General features: G+C 32.3%; 1 protein-coding gene across 2 annotated transcripts in view; it reads right to left on the reverse strand.

The window, feature by feature from the left end:
• The window catches only part of LOC145239991 (cardioacceleratory peptide receptor-like), a 949,161-nt gene that overhangs the window by 517,210 nt on the left and 416,886 nt on the right, over nt 1-15,065 (reverse strand). The gene's annotated exons all lie outside the window — the stretch shown is intronic.

The following is a 15,065-nucleotide window of genomic DNA, read 5'->3' on the forward strand; positions in this document are numbered from 1 at the left end:
AAAAAAAATTTTTTAATTTAAAAATCAAATTTTAATTAAATTAAAAATCAGTTTCATAAGAAGGAACAACAACAAAGTCAATTATCTGTACGATCGTTTCGGAAATCCGTGCTTTTTATTTGTGGTATACAGGAAGTCACGTAGAACAATTATACATAGTTTTTTTGGTAAGCACGGTCTCCTCATCAGCAAATTTAGGAGGATTTCTATTGAATTGAAAAGACACCAAAAATAAACCTAGCATTAAAAGTAAGGCAGATGAATCTGAAAAATTGAAATAAAAGGTTTGGATTTAAAATTTATAAGAAAATTAGTATATTTAGAGATAGAAATGAGTATAAAAAATATATATTTTTTTTTTGAATTTACATAATAAATTTGATTTAAAAATATATAGAGATAGTTACCTTTTAGTTTTTCTTTTTTTGACATCAGGAACTGTGTTTAAAGTAGTCATTTAGATGTTTGTTAAAGCTTTTTATTTTATTGAGTGATGAATTTTAAAAGGGCGACGCTTGTGCAGTAAATTGTTTCCGTTAGCGTATTTTGATTTTAAGACGCTACAGTTAATATATATAGAGAGAATATTTATTTTGCAAGTTTTTAAGGGGAGATAATTGTCATGTGTTATTGGCTTTATTTATTATTTGATTTACGAGTCTAAAGGCGGTAATTGGTCTAAGTTAATTTATTAAAAAAAAATTGTAATCTATTTTTACTAATGAGTAATTTTTAATGATTTAAGGTGGTTTATATTTATTAAATTTAAACCAACGTTTATGATTACATGATAGAAGCTCGTGTCTTGAATTTACTAGTTTGGTTGTGCTTTTTATATCTTCATATTTTAAAATTTTTAGGGTTTCTTTTGTACATAGTGTACAATATTCATCTCCTGGTTTATATGATTTGCAAGTCTCAATTATTTGCCATTTTAAGTTGAAAGAAATATTGCTATTTTTTAGTTGCCAAATATAGTGTGATAGAGTAGTTTGGTTTGATAGAGAGTTATTTTTAAAAGAATGTTTGTGCGTTGAAATTCTATGTTTTATTGGGCCAGATGTGGAACCAATATATATTACCTCTTGATTATTATGATTATTTTCCGTTAGGTCTATTGTTGGATTATAATGTGGTGGGTTGATTAGTAATTGATCGGTAGATTGATTTAAGTTGGTGTTATTATTTAATCTGGTAGTTGAGTTATGGCTGTTGATAGGTTCTTGTATATTTGGAGTTTTTGATACTGTGCAGCTATAGATAACATTTTTAATTTTACATGAGCCTTGTAGGGGACATTTATTTTTTCTTCTACAGTTACAGTCCGCTGTATTTTGTATAGTTGTATTTTGTAGTTTATTAATTTTCTTACTATTAGAGCTAATTATTTTCTGATGAAGGTTAGGCATAGTAGAGTAAGAGACGTTAATTGTGTTCTTATTGAAAATCTTATTATATCTATGGGGGGCTTTAAAGTTCTTATCTAATATTTTAAAAAATGCTCTAGCTATGTTTGTTTCTAGGTTTTTGGAATACGGGGGGTTGAACCATAGGATCTCCTTGTGTCTATTCTTACGTTTGCGGGTTTTAGTTTGTTGTTTATTTGTATTATTATCTAATATTTGTAGTTTGGTTTTATCTTTTTTTGTTTCTTGGTTATTTTTCTTAACTCGTATACGGGAAGACATTGACATATTATATGTTATTGCGCTCTTAATAGGTTTATTTTTAATGCAGTCTATGTTTCTATCATTTTCATTTATGGATTTAATTTGTGAATTATATCCAGAGTTTTTAAGGGCTTCGTTATTGTACTTTTCATTTTTGGTAAATATTGATTTAGTAGAAGACAGTCTAGAAATTCTTAGAGCGATATTGGGAACTATTGATTTTAATATTGATTTAGGGTGGTTTGATTGATTGTGGACATATAGAAGTGATTGGTTAGGTTTATGGTATGGTTCAAAGGTAGAATTTTCAAGATTTAAGGTTATGTCTAAGAAATTAACAATTTTTTTTATTAGGGTCGATTTTTATACTAAGTCCATAATTTTTAAATAATTTATGTAGAGCTTTAATTGCTTTTTCATAATTTGTATTAGTAGAATTCGTTATGAAAAGTGCATCATCTCTATATAGCCCTCCTTCAAGTTTGAATTGTTTATGGAGTATACAATATATTTCATTTAAAAGGAAAAGGCCAACTAGATCAGTGACCTGAGTCGAGTCCGTCGATCCCATTAAAATGTTGAAGTGGTTAGGGGTATTTTTCCTGGTCCAATATTTATTATCAAATGTTATTAAAGACTGTCTAGCTATAAGTATTAGTTTAGTTTCGTCTTGAGTTATATTAGTTAATTTTCGTGCCATTAATAGAGATTTATTAAGTAGGATAGGTGATATAGATTGGTAATATGATTCAATGTCAAAGGAAAGCAATTTAATATTATTTTTATTTTGAATATTAGAAAACCAGTCGATTACTTGGTTGGAAGATTGCCATAGTGGGTATTTTATTATGGATTTAATTTTGGGGATAATTCTATCTAATGTTTTTACTAACCAGTCCTATATCTGATTTCGAGGGGAAATGAGTCTAATAGTAGGGTTAATATTGAAGCTGTTTTTGTGGTCTTTTAAAGTAAATCTCGGGGTACCTGGTACCGTTATTTCTGTGTATTTATCTATTTTAAGTTTAGTTAAAATGTTTTTTGCATCATTATTTATTTTATTTAATGCTGATTTATTAGTAGTTTTATAATTTTTATTAAGTTCTTTATATATTAGACTTTTATATTGTATATAGTCCATTGTGTAGTAATTTCCAGTTTTATCTGCCGGTACTATGAGTTTATTTTGGTGGATTATAGAAATAGATTTTGAAAATTTATTTATTTTTTTAAGTGTTGGAGTGATATATTTTTTTATTTTTCTTAAATTTAATATTTTTAATCAGGTTGATTTTGTTTTAAAAATTATAAATCACATTACTTAATATATATATATATATATATATATATATATATATATATATATATATATTAAGTAATGTGATTTATAATTTAAAAATTTAAAAAAAAATTTAAATTTAAAAATCAAATTTTAATTAAATTAAAAATCAGTTTCATAAGAAGGAACAACAACAAAGTCAATTATCTGTACGACTGTTTCGGAAATCCGTGCTTTTTATTTGTGGTATACATGATGTCACATAGAACAATTATACATAGTTTTTTTGGTAAGCACGGTCTCCTCATCAGTAAATTTAGGAGGATTTCTATTGAATTTAAAAGACACCAAAAATAAACCTAGCATTAAAAGTAAGGCAGATGAATCTGAAAAATTGAAATAAAAGGTTTGGATTTAAAATTTATAAGAAAATTAGTATAGGTTAGAGATAGAAATGAGTAGAAAATATATATATATATATATTTTTTTGAATTTACATAATAAATTTGATTTAAAAATATATAGAGATAGTTACCTTTTAGTTTTTCTTTTTTTTGAAATCAGGAACTGTGTTTAAAGTAGTCATTTAGATGTTTGCTATAGCTTTTTATTTTATTGAATGATGAATTTTAAAAGGGCGACGCTCGTGCAGTAAATTGTTTCCGTTAGCGTATTTTGATTTTAAGACGCTACAGTTAATATATATAGAGAGAATATTTATTTTGCAAGTTTTTAAGGGGAGATAATTGTCATGTGTAATTGGCTTTATTTATTATTTGATTTACGGGTCTAAGGGCGGTAATTGGTCTTACTTAATTTATTAAAAAAAAAAAAATTGTAATCTATTTTTACTAATGAGTAATTTTTAATGATTTAAGGTGGTTTATATTTATTAAATTTAAACCAACGTTTATGATTACATGTTAGAAGCTCGTGTCTTGAATTTAATAGTTTGGTTGTGCTTTTTTAAACTAGTAATTTCACTATTACATTAAAATACACTTTGCTGTTTAGACTATTATTCTAATCTCCTTTAAATTTATATATATATATATATATATATATATATAGAGAGAGAGAGAGAGAGAGAGAGAGATAGAGAGAGGGTAAGATTTGCTACTACCTATCGAGATTTCGTAATTACTATAGAGCTGTAAGGGGAGCACGTCATAATATTTTAAACGATGACGAAAGGTGCATAATTCTTGAAAACACGCAGCAGCAGCTGAGTACAAAGGACTTGCATAGAAATTACCTCTTTAATTTCCTTTAATTTAATTAATTACCTTAAATTTTTTTAAATTTAATTAATATATTAGTTCTCAACATACAATCATTATATCTTGTGAAAAATTACTTCAATGTAAAGCGATACAGAAACACGAAAATACTTTGTAAAACTAACATAAAAATATAAAATTGCTATACGGTATAAGGTGGCCCTGGGATAAGTTTTGTGTCAGGTTACAATGTGGAATACGATGTTCCTCCGACCCCTGGTTTCGGTATTTGCCCCACCTTAAGGTGGTATGTATACTGTTGTTTGATTATATGCATGTGCATTATATACTGCACTGTATTTTGTTACTAATTCTAAATGCTGTAGCCGGGGTTCTACTGCATTTAACTTAAGCATGATAAACCAATGCTGCTACTATTTCACGGTTAAGTGTGAATCAAGGTTAAACTTTAAGGCATGTTTACGGGAAGTGGTATTTTATACTAAAGCGTGCGTTAAAAGTGTACCTGCTATTTCACATTTAAGCATTAGAGTCTAAGAAAATACTATGTAAAATTAAGTGGAATTCACAAAGAACATTTTTTTTAAACTTAATCGTTGAATATTGAGGACATATTATTGAAACATTAAGTCCCTTAAAGGCCACCATTCGCATATGTATAGAGTATTGTTGTCTTATCTGGGCTGGTGCATCTACCACTAGTATCTCGCCCATGGATAGGGTCCAAAAAAGTTTCCAATCTGATAAGTCTTCCTTTGTCAACTAAGCTCCAACCCCTGTTGCATCTCTGTAACTGTTTTACAAATATTTTGATGAAATGTGCTATCATAGACTCGTTGCACTTGTACCCCCTCGACGTGGATTTCCCGCCAATTAATTTCCTCTAAGCTTAACACATTAATGGATATATACTATTATATATAAGTAAATTCTTGGTACAGCAAAATGGAAGTAGAAATTTCAGAGGAAACATAATTTAATTTAAATACCAAAGAAAGCAAAAAAAAAAACGGGCAGATGAAATTATTAAAATTTCCTTAAGGCCTTATCGTCTGAGCCTCTAAGAGGAAACGTCAGAATGATAAATTAAAAACTAAGAAAACGAATGAGGAAAGAAGGGAATTTGGTTTCAGTTGGAAGACCAGTGAAACAAAAAGTATCTATTATATATATATATATATATATATATATATATATATATATATATATATATATTAATGGATATATTATATAAATGTCACTTGGCCTTTGTGTGGGTGTGTGAATTCCTTTGCTATGTTCTCCTAAACGTCTGCGCTGTGTTTGAAGTTTCACACTAATGTACGTTATGCGCTTGGCAGTGTTCTTAGAAAGGTTGTGTATCGAAATTACTTCGATAAGTATCAATAATCGATGATCGAAAAAATCCGATGGAAAAACAAAAACAATAAAAAAACAGAGTCACCTTTTTTCAAGGCCCGTAGGCCAGTAGAGTAAAAGATATTACTGAGTTCACGGTAGTCAATGGAGAAATATTGTAGTAATCGTTAGTTGTTGAAATCTGGTAACTTGGATTACGTTAGTAGACGTTTCATTAAGAAAGTGTTAATGTTGTACATGAGGGCGACCATATTGTAGTCAGATGAAGAGTTCCACAGGCAAACGAAACTGAGTTCCACAGGCATGCAGTTCTATGAAATAAACTTTGTTCGTGGAATCCATGTTTAGGTTTCTGCACAGATTAAGAGTATGGAAAATGATTGATAGTGGTATCAACAGGACGAGTGTGCGTGTTTTTTTTTAATTTGGCAAGGGGGACTACAGAGTATACGTGCATTTGTCATGGAAATAAAGATGCAGCAGAGATAGGCTCGAATTTCCTTTCTGGGGAAAAGAGGTTGCAGGTATAAAAAACATGCATCCTATGAACTTTGTTGTTTTTAAGTCTGTCCAGACTGTTTCCAGCAACGCCTGTCCAGATGTGGTTACATTTTTCCTAAAGACAATGCCTTATACAGTGTGGCAACACATGTTCATTTGCGAAGTTTTATTACCGCAGAAGCATAACGATCCGATATGTAAAGTCAGCAGTAGGTTCCTTGATATTACAGGGTCGTGTAAAATATAAATGTTTCTGTGCAGAGCACAATTCAATGATGATACTTGACTTTTGCATTTTAAACTTTAATTCAAGCTATTTTTAATACTTTCATAAAATCATAACGAGGTTCTCTACAATGCAAAGTACATTATGATGTATTGTGGACTAAATCACCGCGGGAAAGCATGTGTAGCTTCATCTTAGTGCATCGTGAAAGGTCCCTTAACAGGAGCGGACAATCGATTTGATTGAAAAAAGGGTGATTTCACCGATTATGATAACAATATAATAAAAGAGGTTGAAACATGCATCGATCCACATTCATTCCTGGGCAACGTTGAGTTCCTCTGCTAGTATTATGGTAAATGAAATGAATTTTAAACGTTCAAAACGAATTCAAATATCGTTTCAAGCTAAAGTGTGAGAGAAAAATAAAAATAGTATTTTAACTCCTCCGCTGTACAGGAATTGAAATGAATGCTATTTAAAATAAAACGCAACGACGGGGAAAGCGCCATTTTTAACAGAAACGTGAAGACTGGGAAAGACATCGGCTTCTGACGTCCTTTGACATTAGGACTTAGCTTAGCATTTAAAGGTCATATATATATTTTTCGATTGAATTAACTATGATGTTTTCACCACAGGGTCTATCTTAGGTCACGGGCCCCAGAGATGACGTCACATGACGATGGAAATGAAAAAAGGAAGAAAAACAAACAGACGACTTGTTATAAATAATAAGTCTAAGATATTACAAAAAAAGATACAATAGCACACTAATTCCTTGTTTCATCAAAGTCGTTTGAGTGCGAACACTGTAAAGATCCGTGTTTGTGATCGTGGTGGTGATGGTGGCGGTGGTAGATGCGAGGGGTGCGGTGTGGAAGCTTTGGGGCGGGCTACTCGATCAGCACGTCTATCTCTCTCCCTCTGACTGACTCTCCCTTACTTCCTTGCTCGTAAAACCCCGTGTTTTATATAACTTTGACCAGCCCGTCGCACCGCAGCCTTTGACCTGAGGCGACTGATACGCATTGAGTTAGATATTAATCTTCGATTTATACGTATTAAGTGTTTCAACCGGTCAATTATCGGGCCGCTCGCCCGACACTCAATACCATATTCATACCTATCAAATGTCGACCCGTTCAACTTTTCTATTGTTTTCTCCAATCTATATTTAGCGATGATTTTCTGTTTACAAACCTTTGACCTTTTCTCTTTTTTCTTTTTAACTCTCTTATTTATTTTACCACTTAATATCAGTAATTCTAAAACCCACGAGCCAGGTTCGATTTCTCGTTCTGCATTTTCCAATCATTTACCTCAGACGCTTTACAGTCTTACATAACAACCTACGTGTTACACATATTTCATCCACTGACCTCCTAAAAACTATGATTGAGATCACGTCTTTTATTGTATAGAGAAAGAGCATTCATTAGATACAAGCATAAACTCCAGGCATCCGAGTTCGAATCACAAGTATGTCGCAAATACTTTTTACATTGTTATGTACTTTGTAGGTTATATTTAATGTATTTTATGCAATTACTAAAAGTCTATTTAAAATGTTTTCTTTAATTTATATGAGTTTAAATACGCTGTATGATTAAATAAAAATGTTGAATTTTACTTATGATATAAAGATCTAATTCTTATAATACACGCATGTATATTAAATAATGTAAAAACTGCATAAATGATTGGCTATTTTATATTTATTTTACATCTGAACGCACTAAATAGAAAAGAAAAACACGTGTAAAATTTCACTGGTTTTATTTATTTTTTTAATGCGTCAATGATTCGTAAGAGATTATAAAATAATCTGGTATAAAAAGAATATATTCTATATCAAAATCCAAAAGGTAAAATTTGTTAAATATCGTTTACATAATTAAAATAAAGGCACTTTAAATGGAAATATCTTAAACCGGTCAATTTTTTTCGATAAAACTTACTGCATTGTAAAGTATCACACGTCTTACATTATTATAAAGTCGTATCTCTTTCTGTATTTGTTCACAATTTTATTGATACGCACAACAGCTACACTGTTTCAAAAATTAAGTTTCATACAGTAAATGAACATTCGAACATTTATATTCCGGCATGTTTTCTATATATATATACGTCTATGAATTTCTTTATTTGTGTATTAATATTCTTATTAAAACCCCTTCTCCCATTTATTTTAAAAAGAAAACACAATGGTGTTAGATATGGGTTGTAGCATCTGCAAAAGATCTAGCTAATTTGCATATTCTTTTAAACATTAATTTCAATTAATTCCTTGGAAGTGTTTTGGTTTACTTAAAGGATGATCACCATTAGTTAACTATTACCTGTAATTATATTCGTGTAGATATTCTACATGAGTTATACTTGCATAATATTTGCGTAAAAAGGTTTCAGTAAACATAATTAGAAATCGTAATTGGATTAAAATGTTTGTTTCTTTTAAATAAAAATGCAACTCTCGGTTATTATAAACCTTTTATTAAAAAATCGAAATAAGGAAATCATTTTTTTTTCAATATAATTATCCGTCGAAAGTAAAAAAAACATCTCTTTTAAGTTCAAAAAGCAAAGGTAAAACGACTGTCTGTTGTGGAAATCGTTTAGAAAGAAGCCTTTTAACTAACCTGTGCTTCATTTAAAATCTATTTCCATAAAAAATAATTGACCATATTTTTTTCAATTTTTACATAATTATATATCCGAGCTATTGTCCTTTACACCCGATCGGATAGGGCTGACAAAAGCTTTTTGCACACACACACACACACACACACACACCAACACACACACAGAGACACACATACACACAAACACACACTAACGTACAGAGATCTTTCATATATATAATAGATTATGCATCCAAGGCATTGCTCTTTAAGATAATACCAAATCTTTTTGAATACATAAAACACACACACATACACTAACACGCAGACATCATTCCTAGATTGAATTAAAAGCTCCTTCCGCCAATACGTTTCAACCTGACAACGTCGGGTATATACAGATATTGTAAGGAAATTCTATAGGATAGTTAAAAAAATTACTTTTAAGATTCTGACTCATTTCGATTACTTTAAAATCAGGGTTGCGGAGTTGGATGGTAAATGTCCGATTCCTAGGATCGCTACTCCGAATCCGACTCCTTTGATATCTTTGACTCTGACTCCGACTCCCGTCTCCGACTCCCGTCTCCGACTCCTGACTCCGACTCCCGACTCCTCGACCCCTATTTGGAAATCTATTCTGCAGATCCATATACCAGCTTCCCACTCCTATTCAACTTACTTTTTATAATTACTTTTCATGTATATCATTTTCTACGTTTAACATCCACTTGTCTGATAAATATACTCACATATACATGCAACCAGGGATATATAGGGCGAAGTGATACAAGTGCAACGAGTTCCTCAGAACACATTCCATTAAAATATTTGTAAAACAGGCACAGAGATGCAACATTGCGACAATGGGTCAAGGGCTGAAGCTTACTTGATAAAGTTTGATCGATTAGATTGACAACTCTTTTTGGACCCTATCAAAGAGGGAGAAGCAAGTGGTAGATGCAGCAGCCTAGGTGTGGCAACAATACTCAATGCACGGGGGAAGTGTGGCCTTGTAGAGGTATAGAATACTCTCAGGTGTCAATAATGTTCTAGCTCGATAGAGAGAACCCACGTTCTTTGCAGCAGCCTTTGCAATGTCCTCTATGTATTCGTTTCAGTTCATATTGCCTGAAAATGTAGGTCCGAAGAGTTTAAAGGTAGAATTCTCAGGTAGGGTGTTATTTGTGATCAACATAGGCGCTTGGTGAGGCGTCTTGTAATTGTTAAAGGAGAGCAGCTTAGTTTTGCTAGCATAAAATGTTACCATCCATTTGGGTCCCTATTCCATAATAGTCTGGGGGTCATTTTCTAACAATTCTGGCATTGTCTTAGATTTATGTACATCGTTCTTCCCTCATGCATGTATTAGAGCGTTGTATCATCAGCAAATATACCCATCTCAGACACAATATTATCAGGGAGGTCGTTTATGAATATAAAGAATAAAAATGGTCCAAGGATTGACCCTTGAGGTATTCCCGCATTAATGTTATGCTGCTTGAATGTATGCCCATCAATTGCAATTTGTATGCTTTTATTGTCTAAGATGAATCTGATTATATTAAGTATACGTCCAGTTATATCGTATGGTTTAATTTCCATTCGCAGCCCGTTATTCTAGACTTTGTCAAAGGACTTAAATATATCAAGGGCTACCACTGTGGCGTCGTCGCTTTATCCAGTACATGGTTAATGCGTACACATATGAGTGTTAAAATATATGCGGTAGAACGACATTGCCTGAATCCATACTATTTGTCAGAGAAAATATTTGCTTTTGCGAGGTGGTTAACTAGTGTTTGAAGGTCTTAAAGATTTTAGTGATGAAGGGGAAGAGATTAATAGGGCAATAATTAAGAGGGTCTATTCTTTCATCAGAATTACTGTACACTGGTACTACATAGGTCATCTTCCAGCTATTAGGGGAGCAAGATACCGCAAGGCATTTATTGTAGAGCTTGGAAAGTATGGGGCTAGCTTCGTTAAACCTTTCTTTATTAGTATAGCAGGGATGAGATAAGGCCTACATGCCTTTGAGCTGGCTAAGTTTTTTTATGATATCGCAAACATGAGAAGGGGGAGTTTTACATTATCTAATGTGGCTTCAGTTGGCATAGGGAAATTTGGGAGGGAGTTGTTCTTAGGTGGAATTGGGGGCAAGTCTCCAGGCAAGAAGTTCCGCCTTCTCCGGTTCTGTGCATGCAACCTTTTAGTTGTTGCTCAGACGAGGAATTACTGATTCACTACACTATTATAGATTTTCAGAAATCACGAGTTTCTGTCTTTTGCAATTATATGCGTTCCCTGATTATTTCAGCATACTTTCTTTGGGTTGTCGCTATTTCTCTCTTACAATGATTTCTAGCATCTACGAATGTTTCCCTCTTTGTATTTGACTTATGATGCACAAATCGGTGAAATGCATGCTGTCTTTGTGCAATAGCAGTTGTACAATCTGTAGTGAACCATGAGGATGAGTGGGGCTCGCTATAATACTTCTGTGTGAGAACATGTGCTTCAATGCCCGCTTTGCACCATTCAGTTGTTTCATTGACACACTGTTCAGCAGGAAACGAGAAGATATCAGTACATGGGTCATCTCGGATTTTTCTCTAATTGCTTCCAGTCAGCCCTGATGTAGTATATTGTTGTTTAAAGCAATGATTCCACACCTCGAGGTTAGAATTTAAATTGGATGTCAACTGATACAATTAGGTGGTGTGCGTTTTCAAGTTGACTGTGGGCATTAGTCACACAATCCTCGGGTAATGTGGTGAGAAATAGGTCTAGAAGTTAAGCCTGTTAAGGTCCACGATCTGGTCGGCCAGTTGGAAAGCAAAAAATGTAATATTTTTTCGCAGTCGTGTAGAATTACCCCAACGAAAACATATATACCCAAATAGAGAGTCGCAATGGGATCAGTCCATGGACCGACCCTAAGTGAATTCTACATGGCTGATTTAAAAAATTAAATATTTATAAATAATATAAAATCCCTTATATATGTACGCTACGTGGACGACATTCTTACTTTAGTAAATTACTAGCATGGTAGAGTATGTATTAGCCTTACCAAATTAGAATTGGGGTTTTAAAATATCGTGAAAATTACGCATTTATGAATCATTTCTTATCCGCAACGGTCATTGTATCTTTTATCTTTAAATATTTTAAACAGTTGCATATTAATATTAGAGGGGAGGATATGTTTGCGCCACGAAACTGAAAACATTTATACGATAATATACAGTGGGGGATCAAAAGAGTTTGCAGACCTTTTTTTCCTCAATTTCTTTATTAATTTTGCTTTATTGTTCATTTTGGACTCTTCCATCATTTGCTTGTTGCCATTCTACATTTTACGATAAAAGCCAGAATTTAATAATAGTTCGACATTTTCCACTTTTCAGGTGAGCCAACATTTTATGTAGGTAATCTTAATTTATTGATAATGGCTAAAGGAAATATGTTGACAGATAGGGAGACGGGTGAAATTGTTACATTTCTTGTTGCAAAGAAATCTACATTGGAAATTTCGAAAATTTTGAAACGAGATAATCGAACTGTTAAAAGTTTCGTCATTGACGGCAAAGATGGAATAAAAAAGCATAAAAGTGGCAGACCAAAGGTTACTTCACCACGAGATATTAGAAAAATCAAGAGGAGTTTGCTAGCAAACCCACACAGCACAAGCAAAGCTATTTTCGACCATGCAGGAGTGTCTGGCATCTTTAAAAGGACCCGAAATCGGATTTTGAAACAGATAGCCGACCAGAGGACGCAGTCAAAATGTCCTCCTTTGAGTAATATAAACTGTCAGAAGCGACTAGCATGGGCCACTAAATATTTGAAAACCAATTTTCAAAATGTTCTCTGGACAGACCAAGCCAGAGCAATTCTCGACAGACCCGACGGTTGGGCCAAGTGATGGCTTCTTAAAGGCATTGGCCCACGCTTGCGATTCAGATGTCAACAGGGAGAAGGAGGAGTGACGATTTGGGCTGGTATTATCGGAAGTGAGATTGTTGGGCCTTTTCTTGTCCCTGACTGTGTCAAAATGAATTCTGTGAATTACTGCAAGTTTTTGGAAGCAAACTTATTGCCCAGATTGAATTCACGAAATGATGCTCCCCACCAGAATCTAATTATCCAACAAGACAATGGCCCAAGCCATGCTTCACGGTTATCGAAAGCTTGACTTTCAGACAAGGATATATCTAGTGAACGTCTGATGGACTGGCCACCTCAGAGCCCAGATTTGAATCCGATAGAGAACCTCTGGTCGATTCTGAAGATGAAGATTTACGAAAACGGGCATCAATTCCATAGTATAAAAGCCATTTGGGAGAGAATCAAGAAGGTATCTTCTGAAATCACACCTTAGTAAGTGCATACATTAACATCCTCTGTTGATAGGATGCCCATTGATTTGATTAAAAATGGAGAAAAGCGAATAAAATGTTAAATAGTTTCATAAATTCGTATTGTTCTGTTAATTTTTATTTTAGTAATAACTGTTGTTTTCTTGTAATATGTTATCAATATATCGTACTATAATCATGATGACACATTTTTTTCGAATTATATCATGTTTAAAAATGGTATTTATTGCGGATAAATGAGTGATTGCAAACACTTTTCGCCCATATTCCTTCCTGAAATCATTTAAAGATCCATACCCCCCCAGAATATTATTATTTGGTTTCCGTTTCTATGAATTTACTTCATATATTTGCATATCAAACAGTGAGTAATATAGTTATTATATTGGAAAATATTAAAGCATAAATTTATTAATTTATACAATTTACAAACACTTTTGACCCCCACTGTAGTTCGAATCGAGGCGCTATGACGCATTTCAGTAGTGGTGGCATATTCTTGTTCTTGTTTCTTATAAAAGTAATGTTTGAAACTTTGAATAAGTTTACAAATCGTTTCCAAAAAATTGATGAGAGATTGTAGATTTATTATTAAAAAAGAAATCATTTATGACGAAGCAAATGATTAATTTGTATTTATTAAAATAAATTATTCTTTTATGAAAATTAAGTAAAACTAAACGCGATGATATTAAGTAATTCAACCTTTTATTATCTACAAATGGCTGATTTAGAAAATTAAATATTTATAAACTATATACAGCCCTCTATATATGTACGCCACGTGGACGACATTCTTATTTTAGCTGAAAATGATGAAAAGATATTCCAACTACAGAAAAAACTCAATCCTTAAATTTACAGTTGAGTTGAATAATAAAATTCCATTTCTTGATATCATTATTGATACGTCCAATAATACTGTTATCACCTCTCTATATAAAAAAAAACAACGCGCATAAACTACAAGCTCCTGAATTTTAAAAGTGAGTATTTACAAAGGTACGAAATAGCTGTAATAAAATAAATATTAAATCGCCCTAAAATTATATCATCCACAAAAAAGCACTACTCATTGAAAAAAAAAACATTAAACAAGTACTCATCAACACTCATTTTAATAATTACATTGTTGATGAACAAATAAAACGAATGCTACACTCTCTTGAAACCCCTTATAATAATATTAGCCAACACTTCAATGCAAACTCCATTAATATATTTTATTAAAATCAAATGACACCTTACTTCAGAATCGAGGAAAATGCAATTTAAAATATCATACGTAGATACTTGACGCCTATTGACAGTAAGTAATCAATTAAATGTATTATTTACTACAATAAATTAAGAACACGATACCTTGCGGTTAGAAACAACTCATCACTGGCTATAAAGACGTTAAAACGAATCAATGTATTGTTTAAATTACAAAGCTCTGTGGGAGAATGTAACTCCGAAAAGTATACATGTATTGGGCATACAACGGCAAAATTGTCTCAGCGAATAACCATGCATCAAAAGATTAATAGTGGTATATATACATTTAATAAAAAAAAAGCATAACATTCCCCCTTTAATTTTAGAAAGGTTCTCGTTGACAACACAAAAATTATACAACATAAAAATAATATTGAATGTTTTAAAATTCTTGAAGCTTCATATATTAGAACCCTTCAACCCACTATGAATAGTATTGCCTTCGAGAAAAGCAGTAACGTTCTGAAATGTTTTGTGTAGTTCGTAGTTGGGGGATTTATCTACAATGTCCACGAAC

The sequence above is a fragment of the Euprymna scolopes genome, chromosome 19 (assembly GCF_053919585.1).
Source record: "Euprymna scolopes isolate OS-2025 chromosome 19, ASM5391958v1, whole genome shotgun sequence".
Taxonomy (NCBI): domain Eukaryota; kingdom Metazoa; phylum Mollusca; class Cephalopoda; order Sepiida; family Sepiolidae; genus Euprymna; species Euprymna scolopes.